Consider the following 8,589-nt stretch of genomic DNA (forward strand, 5'->3'; position numbering starts at 1 on the left):
ATTTTTAATGGGGGAAAAAAAAACTATTTTCTTAACTAGCAATATATTTAATGTTTAATTCAACAAAATCCCTTTGGCCTAAACACAGAGCTGGCTTGGAGTATAGGACCAGATGAGTTTGTTAGATGGGTGTTCTCTGTGGGATACGAGGACATTTTAAAGTCTGAAAGCTTCTATGAAGGCCTTTTAGAGCTGGCTATTACACACACACACACCTCTATTTAATTTTTAACCAATTCATTAAGGTAGAGCTCCATCCCACTACCTGTGGGAAGCCTGCTGAGCCTTTCCTTTCGTAGTCCTCACTATGCTTCATTGTTTACCATCTGGAATTGTTTACTTTTGTGCTTGACTGACGAAAGTGTCATGTTGACATAATGGCCATCTATTTCCTGGTGAATAATTCTTCAGAAGAGGTACAGGGAACACGGGACTAAGATCCCCACCTTTCCCGAAGCCGCTGAATTGGTGTCATGGGCTCGTGAGCAGTGTTGAGCAGAAATGTACACAGCACTTTGTGAAAGCGCATTCTGGGGGCTGGACTCCCCAGCTTCCTTCCTGTGAGTACATCCAGCTGGCCCGGAAGGGAGCTGTTTTGGTTCTTTAAGATGATGGAGGAGAATTCATCAGTATAAAGCAGAGAACCCTTAATGAGAGCAGGGCTCATGCAGGCATGAGAGCAACAGTCCTTTAGTCCCCCAGTTTTACACGTTAGGAAACCCTTCCTTGCCATTGAGATGGCAGAGATTTACAGAAAGGGCTAAATGGGCTTTTCCCACAGGGAGCACAGGCAGATCCCATAAGGAACTGAAATGTTTGCCTGCTTAAAAATGTCTCCATCATGGGTCTCTAGGGTGGCTTTGGCTTAAAGCACTCTTGCCAGGCGGCTCCTGAAGTGACACAAACATAGCGGACAGTCAAGAAAAATCTACTTATAGTTAACTATCCAGCAATTCACACGTGCGCACACACCCACACCCACATATTACCTAACAAAATAGAAATCAGATAACCAAAGCGATTTTAATTTTTCTCTTTAATATGCTATGTATTTCCAAATTTTCAGTTTTAAAATTATCATTTTTCACTACAAAGGTAAAGAAGTAAATTAGTAATCCACCTGTCCTCAAGGTGAGCGGTACTAACAGCTTTGTATACACACCTTCGTCCTCTTTAATTCAAACTTTTTTTGGGGGGGGATGGTCACAGTTGTCTTTGCAAAAAGATCATAATGTGAACATTTCTTTGCATCTTGACTTTTATTCTTTATAATACATCCTAATCCTCTCTCCAGATCAACAGATATTCTTAATATGTTTTTATTGGTGCATAACATCCCATAGAATGGATCAACCACAGTTTATTCAATCATTCAGTTCTGACAGACACTCAAGTTCTGATTTCATCACTACTAGTAAGTCTGTATTGCTCTAATATTATACTATATTATTTATATCAGAAAATATCATTTGAAGGATAAAAAAGAGAGATAATTACTATAAAGTCAAGAAACAGGTGCTGAATGAACAGAAAAATGAATGTATAAAAATGTTGCCTGGGAATGGGGCCACATATTAATATCATTTCTGTCTTGACATACTCTTTTCATTGTGGGTCTTGCTCCCAATGTAGACTGGAAATGCCTGGAAACCAGGAACCAGGCCTCTTTCTTCCTTGTCTCCTCCAAACTGCTGAGCACAGCCCTGCCGAAGCTGCTATCCCAGACCTACACAACCAGTGTGCTCTCCGAGTTTCTTTTGAAACCAGCTGCTTAGATTTCAGAATGAAAATGTTCTATGTGTACAATGTTATAAAATAGTGTATTCCCAGGTCAGCCCACAAACTCTTTACTTTAACACATAATGAAGGTCAACTATGAGTATATATGCATACTTACCCTACTATAGTTTATTATTTCTGTGGGAAAATAATGTTCTGAATTCCAAATGAGTATCTGCACGCAGAGAACCCTACTCTGCTCTGTGTGTGTGAGAGAGAGAGATCCTTTTCTCCACTGTCCTCAAATGAGATGTGTTCTCTTCCCTTCTGTTAATCTGCTTGTATGTGGCAATTGAGCAAACAAAATAGGAAATATGATGACTAAATATGAAAGAGCAAGAATAAAGGAAGGCAAAAAGAACAAATTTGACATAAAAGTTTATTTTTCTTAGAGTTCTCATTCATGTGTGATATCTAAGAATTTAAATTTGATGGCTAAAAATATAGCACCTGAAATTTGCATGTAAGGGAAATGAAAATTTATAATTAGGAAAGATTTTATAAGTTTGTTCTTATATGTTCTTTTGGAGTCAATATTTGATGCTCAGAAAAACACAAATGCATTTTAAAAATGAACATTTTGATAAAAGATTGGGAGAAACTATTTAGCATTGGTAGGAAAAAAATTATCTTTTATATAACTTAAAGACAAAGATTTAAAAATTCTTAAAAGAATGTAGTGAGAGATATAAAATGTATTAATCAGTGCTTTCTTTTTTGAAGCCTATGGAAAGAACTAGGTAAAACTTACAAGTAATTTATATAAAATCATAAGTGTATCGAGAAATAATTTTCTGAAATCACCTATAAAATACTTAACATTTTATATTAATAAAAGTACAATCTATATTAAAAATGTGCATTTTTCAATAGGAAATCATCCATAGTTCCATCACTCAAAGACAACCACTACTGTTTTGATGTAGTTCCCTTTGGTCTTATTTATATGAACATCTTTGGGGTGGTCAGACTGTACATATAAAACTTTATTTTTCTTTTACCCTCAATGTAGCATAGATATTTCCTAATATCATACTGATCTTAAGTTCATCCTAAGCAAAAATACCAACAAAAGGAAAAGTATGTGTTTGATAAGATATTTATAAGCATTGTGAAAGATGACAGAGTCAGGGATAATTTTCCTCTCATTTCTCAATGAGGGAAAAAGTTTTGTCCAAAGTGTTACAACAGCATAGCGTCAACCATGTACATTGTGAAACAAGTGGTCATGGTTCTCTTGGTTCTGCACCCGTGAAAGATAAAGTTCTCATCAAGGTAGGAAATAAAAACAAAGGACAATGGAGACAATCTGAGCAACTCAAGTGATGATGAACCCATCTAACCTGCCTGGGAGCTTACCCAACTGTGTCGACACACACACCGCCTTCGGTTGGTTGGTATCCATACTTCTTTCTCTCCTTCAGTCTTACAGGTTTTCACTCATGGTTGGTTTTTAACCCTAATTATCTGAATATCTGAAAATGAAATACAATCAACAGCCAGTTTTTGTGGCTTTTTTTAGTATTAGGTTGGTGCAAAAGTAATTGCGGTTTAGGCAATTATTTTTAACCTTTTAAACCGCAATTACTTTTGCAGCAACCTAACAACAGAAACTTTTCCCTAAATGAAATCTTAATCAGAACCTCAATATGTAAAACAGAAGAGAGCGGGCCTTTCCATGTTGTCAAGAATGGAGTGGTGCCAAAAACCAGGATCCACAGCCCATATGTGATGGGCTGTTTAAACGAATATTTGCTTTCAAATTACAAAACATTCAAGGAAAATCATGAAGATTTTACTTATGCTCATTGTTCTGCTAACAAAAAATCAGATTTGTGAAAATTATTACATAAAGTTTCTGATGGAAAAAAGACTGAGAATTTTTAGAAAACAGTGACTTACATTTGAAACCATTAAATTTTGGAATGAATATTGATTTTGTGGTGACATAATCTCTGAAAACTATCACTTCACTCAAAACAGTGAGGAAAATAGTGTGTAGTGTGCGCCTGGAATCCACATTGAACAGATCTTCGTTTATTGCTTTTTTGTTTGTTTTTTAATTTTTTCGGGGGGTAAAAATAATGAAGTAAAATTTTGCTCCAGTTGTGGAGATGGAAATCAGAAAGAAAGTTAAAGGAAAATAAGTACATAACTTAGGAATTCAAAAGTGGAATATAAATAGACTAAACTGTTTCAGAATATCAAAAATGCATTTTAACTCAGCAAATTCATCATGTAACAAACTAAGAAGGCAATGAAAGAACAGTTGCAATTTCCTCTAAGAAATCCACAAATTAAGAAATCCTCGCATTTCATTGATGTTGAGGAGACAACTGGGAAATTTATAGCATGACCTTCTAAAATCACAGCACCCTTCAAAACTCTTCCCATTGATATTAGAATAAAATCCAAACTCCTTGATCTGACCTCTGCCTCTGCCCGTGTCCTTCTTATCCTCCTTCACAACTCTGAAGTCACACTTACCTTCTTTCAGTTCCCAGAATATGCCAGACCATTTTGCTTTAGGGTCTTTGTCCCCACTCTCCCCTGCATAGGGGCTTCAGTCACAATTGGCACCCGTTAACCTGTTATGGGTTATGTTGTGTACCCTCTCATTCATATGTTGAGGTCTTAACCCCTCAGTACCTCAGAATGTGATCTTATGTAGAAATAGATCTTTGAAGATGTAATTAGTTAAGATGAGATCATATTGGAGGGTAGACCCCTAATCCAATGACTAATATCCTTATAAAACAGGGAAATTTGGACACAGACCCACACCCTGGGAGAATACCATGTGAAGATGAAGGCAGAGATTGAGGTGATGCTTCCACAAGCCAAAGATTGCCCAAGATTGCTGATAAACCACCAGACAATAGGAGGCATGGAACAGATCCTTTCTTCACAGCCCTCAACGGAACCAACCCTGTGGACACCTTGAATTTGAACTTCCGGCCTCCATAACTGTCAGACAATAAATTTCTGTTATTTAAGCCACCTAGTCTGTGGTACTTTGTTATGGCAGCCCCAGAAAGCTAATACAGTATGCTCTTATTCTTCAAGTCTTGGCTTAAATGTTGTTTTCTCTGAGGAAACTTGAACCTAGATCCCCCAGTATTTTCTACCAAAGCTCTTGTTTATTTTCTTCAGAACACAAACATAAATCTGTAACTATGTTATTGGTTTGCTTGTTTGTCTTTGAAATCACCCCCACTAGAAGGTAAGCTCCCTGGGACCAGGGACTTATTGCTTTTGCAGCAGCTCTCAGAATGTCTGGAACACGACAGCGCTCAATAAATGGGGTGAGAAATGTTCAGGAGTTGCATCAAAGCACCAAGAGTATATATTAATTGTCATGCACATTTTTGATTTAGCAGCGATAAAGTTTTTTGAAGAACTGAGGAAATTTAAAAATACTCTCAATTTTTTGTTTTATGACACTCTTCTGTCTTTCTGATTGGCAAATTTCCAAACATTTTCAAATAGAATAAAAGTGTATCGTTCAAAACGCTAGGAAGTTTGGGGAGGCAGAACACACTTTATGTCATCAAACTTCACATGCTGCCAGTGAGGAGCTTGCAAAGAGATAGTGAAAGCTGTAACAATTCTTCAAATATTCAGATCCAGTGAATCATGTGGTTTGCTGAATTCACATTACATATGTGACATTTATTTCTTGTTTAAAATATGTTTAATACCTGAAACTACTATAGTAATTCTTTCTAAAGAACTTCAAGGCAAAACTATCGACACTTTTTCCTTCTGACTTTACACGTAAAACACTACTTTATAGTTTGTCACCTTAGAGAAGTAATGAATATTTTAAAGCCATTTGGGATGGAACAGAGCAATTACAGCAAAAAAATATTCTAAAGAGTCTTTTCCCCTTCATCATGAGAACAGGACAAAATTAATACTTCTTACTAAGGATTAGGCAATATATTACTCAATTTAAGTTCACAATTTTCGGAGAACAGTTGCAACAAAATGAACCTCATTTCAGAGTTTCTAGTAAGATGGAAGAAACCACTACATGAGGTAATCGTCAAGAAGTTCTCCAACTTGATGCCTATAATCCTTGAACCTTGAAGGCTTTTTCAACGTCTCAGTTCTATTGTCTCAACTAAAATCTAATTTGGCTGTATGTCCATTCAACGTGGACTTCACAATAATAGTCTTTGCAATGCAGAACTATAATGTATGGCTTTATATTGGCCAACTGCTCTGATTTTATAACCCCCAGAATTATAGCACCATGGAGGAGACACTCAGTGGCCAGAACAGAAGTGGTACCAGTGCTACTGTGGAGAGAATTTGGGCTTCAACTGACACACTGATGAGGAGCCACCCATTTCATCACAGCTATAAATACGTAACACTTTAGTTAGTACGCCATCATATTCTACATTCTTAACTTTAATGTACAGTTCTACCGGCTGTGATTATAGATGGAGGTGATGTCGCTGTCATTACTGAGGTGATACAACGGCAATTAACATGCCAATTTACTAGACTGTAAGAAAGCTTCTGGCAAGGCAGGGATTTTCATTTGTTTTGTTCACTGCTGTATTCCCAGGGCTGTGCAAAATTCCTGAGCACTCAATAAATGTTTGTTACTTGAATGATTTTATGAATCTATTCTCATTTTTTAGAAAAGTACATTAAAAATCCATTTGAAAGGGGTTAACCTTGAATGTATATTTAAATTTCTTCCCTAGTTGATAGCCATTCACGGACAGATCAGTTACTGCACTACTGCACTGCCCGTGTAATCACTAGCCTTACTCGACTCCCCTAAAAAGGAATTAGACCAAATGCATCCGGGTAGATCTTTTTTTAGGATGTTCCATTCATTCCACAGCTGATACATCAATGTGCCTCACAGGAGATCACTCTAGTCTCATTACACAATACTGTTCAGACAGTGGTTTTTGTATTAGACCAAGGTGTTTGGTCAGATTTCCTTGGTATGGCAAAGGTTACTTTTCCAGAAACTTTCAAAAATGGTTATATTTGGCTATATCGATGCATTTTTTCAGAGATTTATGACGATATGCATCTCATCAAAGGGCTAAGAAATATTTCTGTGTACATCAATATCGTGGATTTTGGGGGCGTATTTACATTTTTGGTCTGCAGTGACATGTCATTAAGGGCATTAAGAACAGAGTGAAATTCATTCTATGCTTTATGAGCTTAGGGGCCTGGAAAATTGGAAACAATACCTGTGCCCTCAGGGAGCTCCCAGGGGCTCAGGAAAGGCTAGAGTCGGGTGATGCCTCCCAGTTTCCTGGCTGATGAATGAAGCGACAAAGACAAGGTTGCAAGGAAAGGTGTTACCAGTTTAGTTTTAGGTGTTTAACTTGTTACACCTGAGGCACATCTAGGAGGTTATGCATCCAGAGCTCAGGATAGATGGTCTGGAAACACCATAACTTAGGGGGCTGTCAGCAGAAGAGGAGACAGACAAGGAATAGAACAGGACAGAGGGATGTCACACAGGCATCCTGGAAAACAGGGAGCCTGATGGGCATTACTAAATGATAGAGAAAGACTGGGCAGGATGTGAGTGACTGGAAATGGCTCCCCAGAAAAACCACTAGAAGGAAATATGTGTGTGGGGACAGAGCCAGGAGTGCAGTTTGCAGGCTCTCACCCTCACGTGGAAAGGTGCCGGCTCAGGTAGTAAATGGCCATCAACTGTGATTGGACGGCCATCCGCTGTGGCTCGTTGGCCGTCAGCTGTAACCAGTGAGCCATTGGCCACTAATATAACTGCTGTGGCTACGCTAGCAGCAAATGGGGGCTAGCAAGAAGATGGTGGCTGGCAAGCTCGGATTGCAGTTAGCACGGCAGAGTGTGGGTTGCAGATTGCAGAGAAATGGACGGCAGGCTGTGGATAGTGTGGTTCCTGCCTCCTGTGTCTCCAACCCAGCCGCCAGCGAGAATGTAGTGGTATGACTCCTCTATCTATGGCTCCATAGGTGTTCCTTTTTGGTCTCACCATGTTCTGCGTTCTTGTGTGGGGAGTGGGACCAGAGACCCCGCAGGCCACCCTGCATGACAATGTGAAAATATCAACCAGTCTATTCTTGACTGTTAAGATTTCACGCGGATTTTCTTCTTTTAACTTTTCTGTATTTTGTGCATTCTGTATAATAAATACCAATTACATTTACATTAAGAAAATAAATACTCTGATAAAGTCTAAACTATTTTATGAGAATCAAGGGCAAGGAATGATTAATTCACAAGTATTTGCCTATGTGCTGGGTGCCATGCTAAAGATAAAACAAGGAACACAAGGATGGCTATATTTTTAACAAAAGGAATGGCAACTGGTTTGACAAGGGAGGGATGTAGGGCTTGTGGGATAGTAGCAGGACATGTGGCTGGCAAAGGAGTTTGGGGCCAGATTATAACGGACTTTACATGTTTTGTCAAATGGACTTGATTGAGGGGCGGAGTTAGGAGCATTGAGCCTTATCTGGACTTAATTTGCCCCTTAACTGGGACAGCCATGTGGTTTTAGAGTTTGGAGACTGGAAGCACAGTTACAAGGCCACTGCAATAACTGAATGAAGGACACGCAACGGGGAGGAAAAGGGGCCAGGTCCAGAGATATCTGGGTGTAGCACCCACAGGTTAATAGGATACTACTGATGGGAAGTACAGCAAGTCCTTGAATAACATCGTTCAGTTCAACACTTTCATTATGACGTTGATAAGATGCTACTGTTTGTTAATTAGCCTGTGGTAAAATTGGTTTATTTATACGTAGTTTCACTTAAAGTCTCAGAACCTATT

General features: G+C 38.5%; 1 long non-coding RNA gene across 1 annotated transcript; it reads left to right on the top strand.

The window, feature by feature from the left end:
- The first annotated feature begins 433 nt into the window (after positions 1-433).
- LOC141571052 (uncharacterized) lies at positions 434-4,670 on the top strand. The gene is made up of 3 exons (XR_012495552.1): positions 434-560; positions 1,295-1,414; positions 4,540-4,670. It is a non-coding gene; the product is annotated as an uncharacterized LOC141571052 (long non-coding RNA).
- Positions 4,671-8,589: the final 3,919 nt, after the last annotated feature.

Source organism: Rhinolophus sinicus, linkage group LG04 (genome assembly GCF_036562045.2).
Source record: "Rhinolophus sinicus isolate RSC01 linkage group LG04, ASM3656204v1, whole genome shotgun sequence".
In the NCBI taxonomy this organism is placed as follows: Eukaryota; Metazoa; Chordata; class Mammalia; order Chiroptera; family Rhinolophidae; genus Rhinolophus; species Rhinolophus sinicus.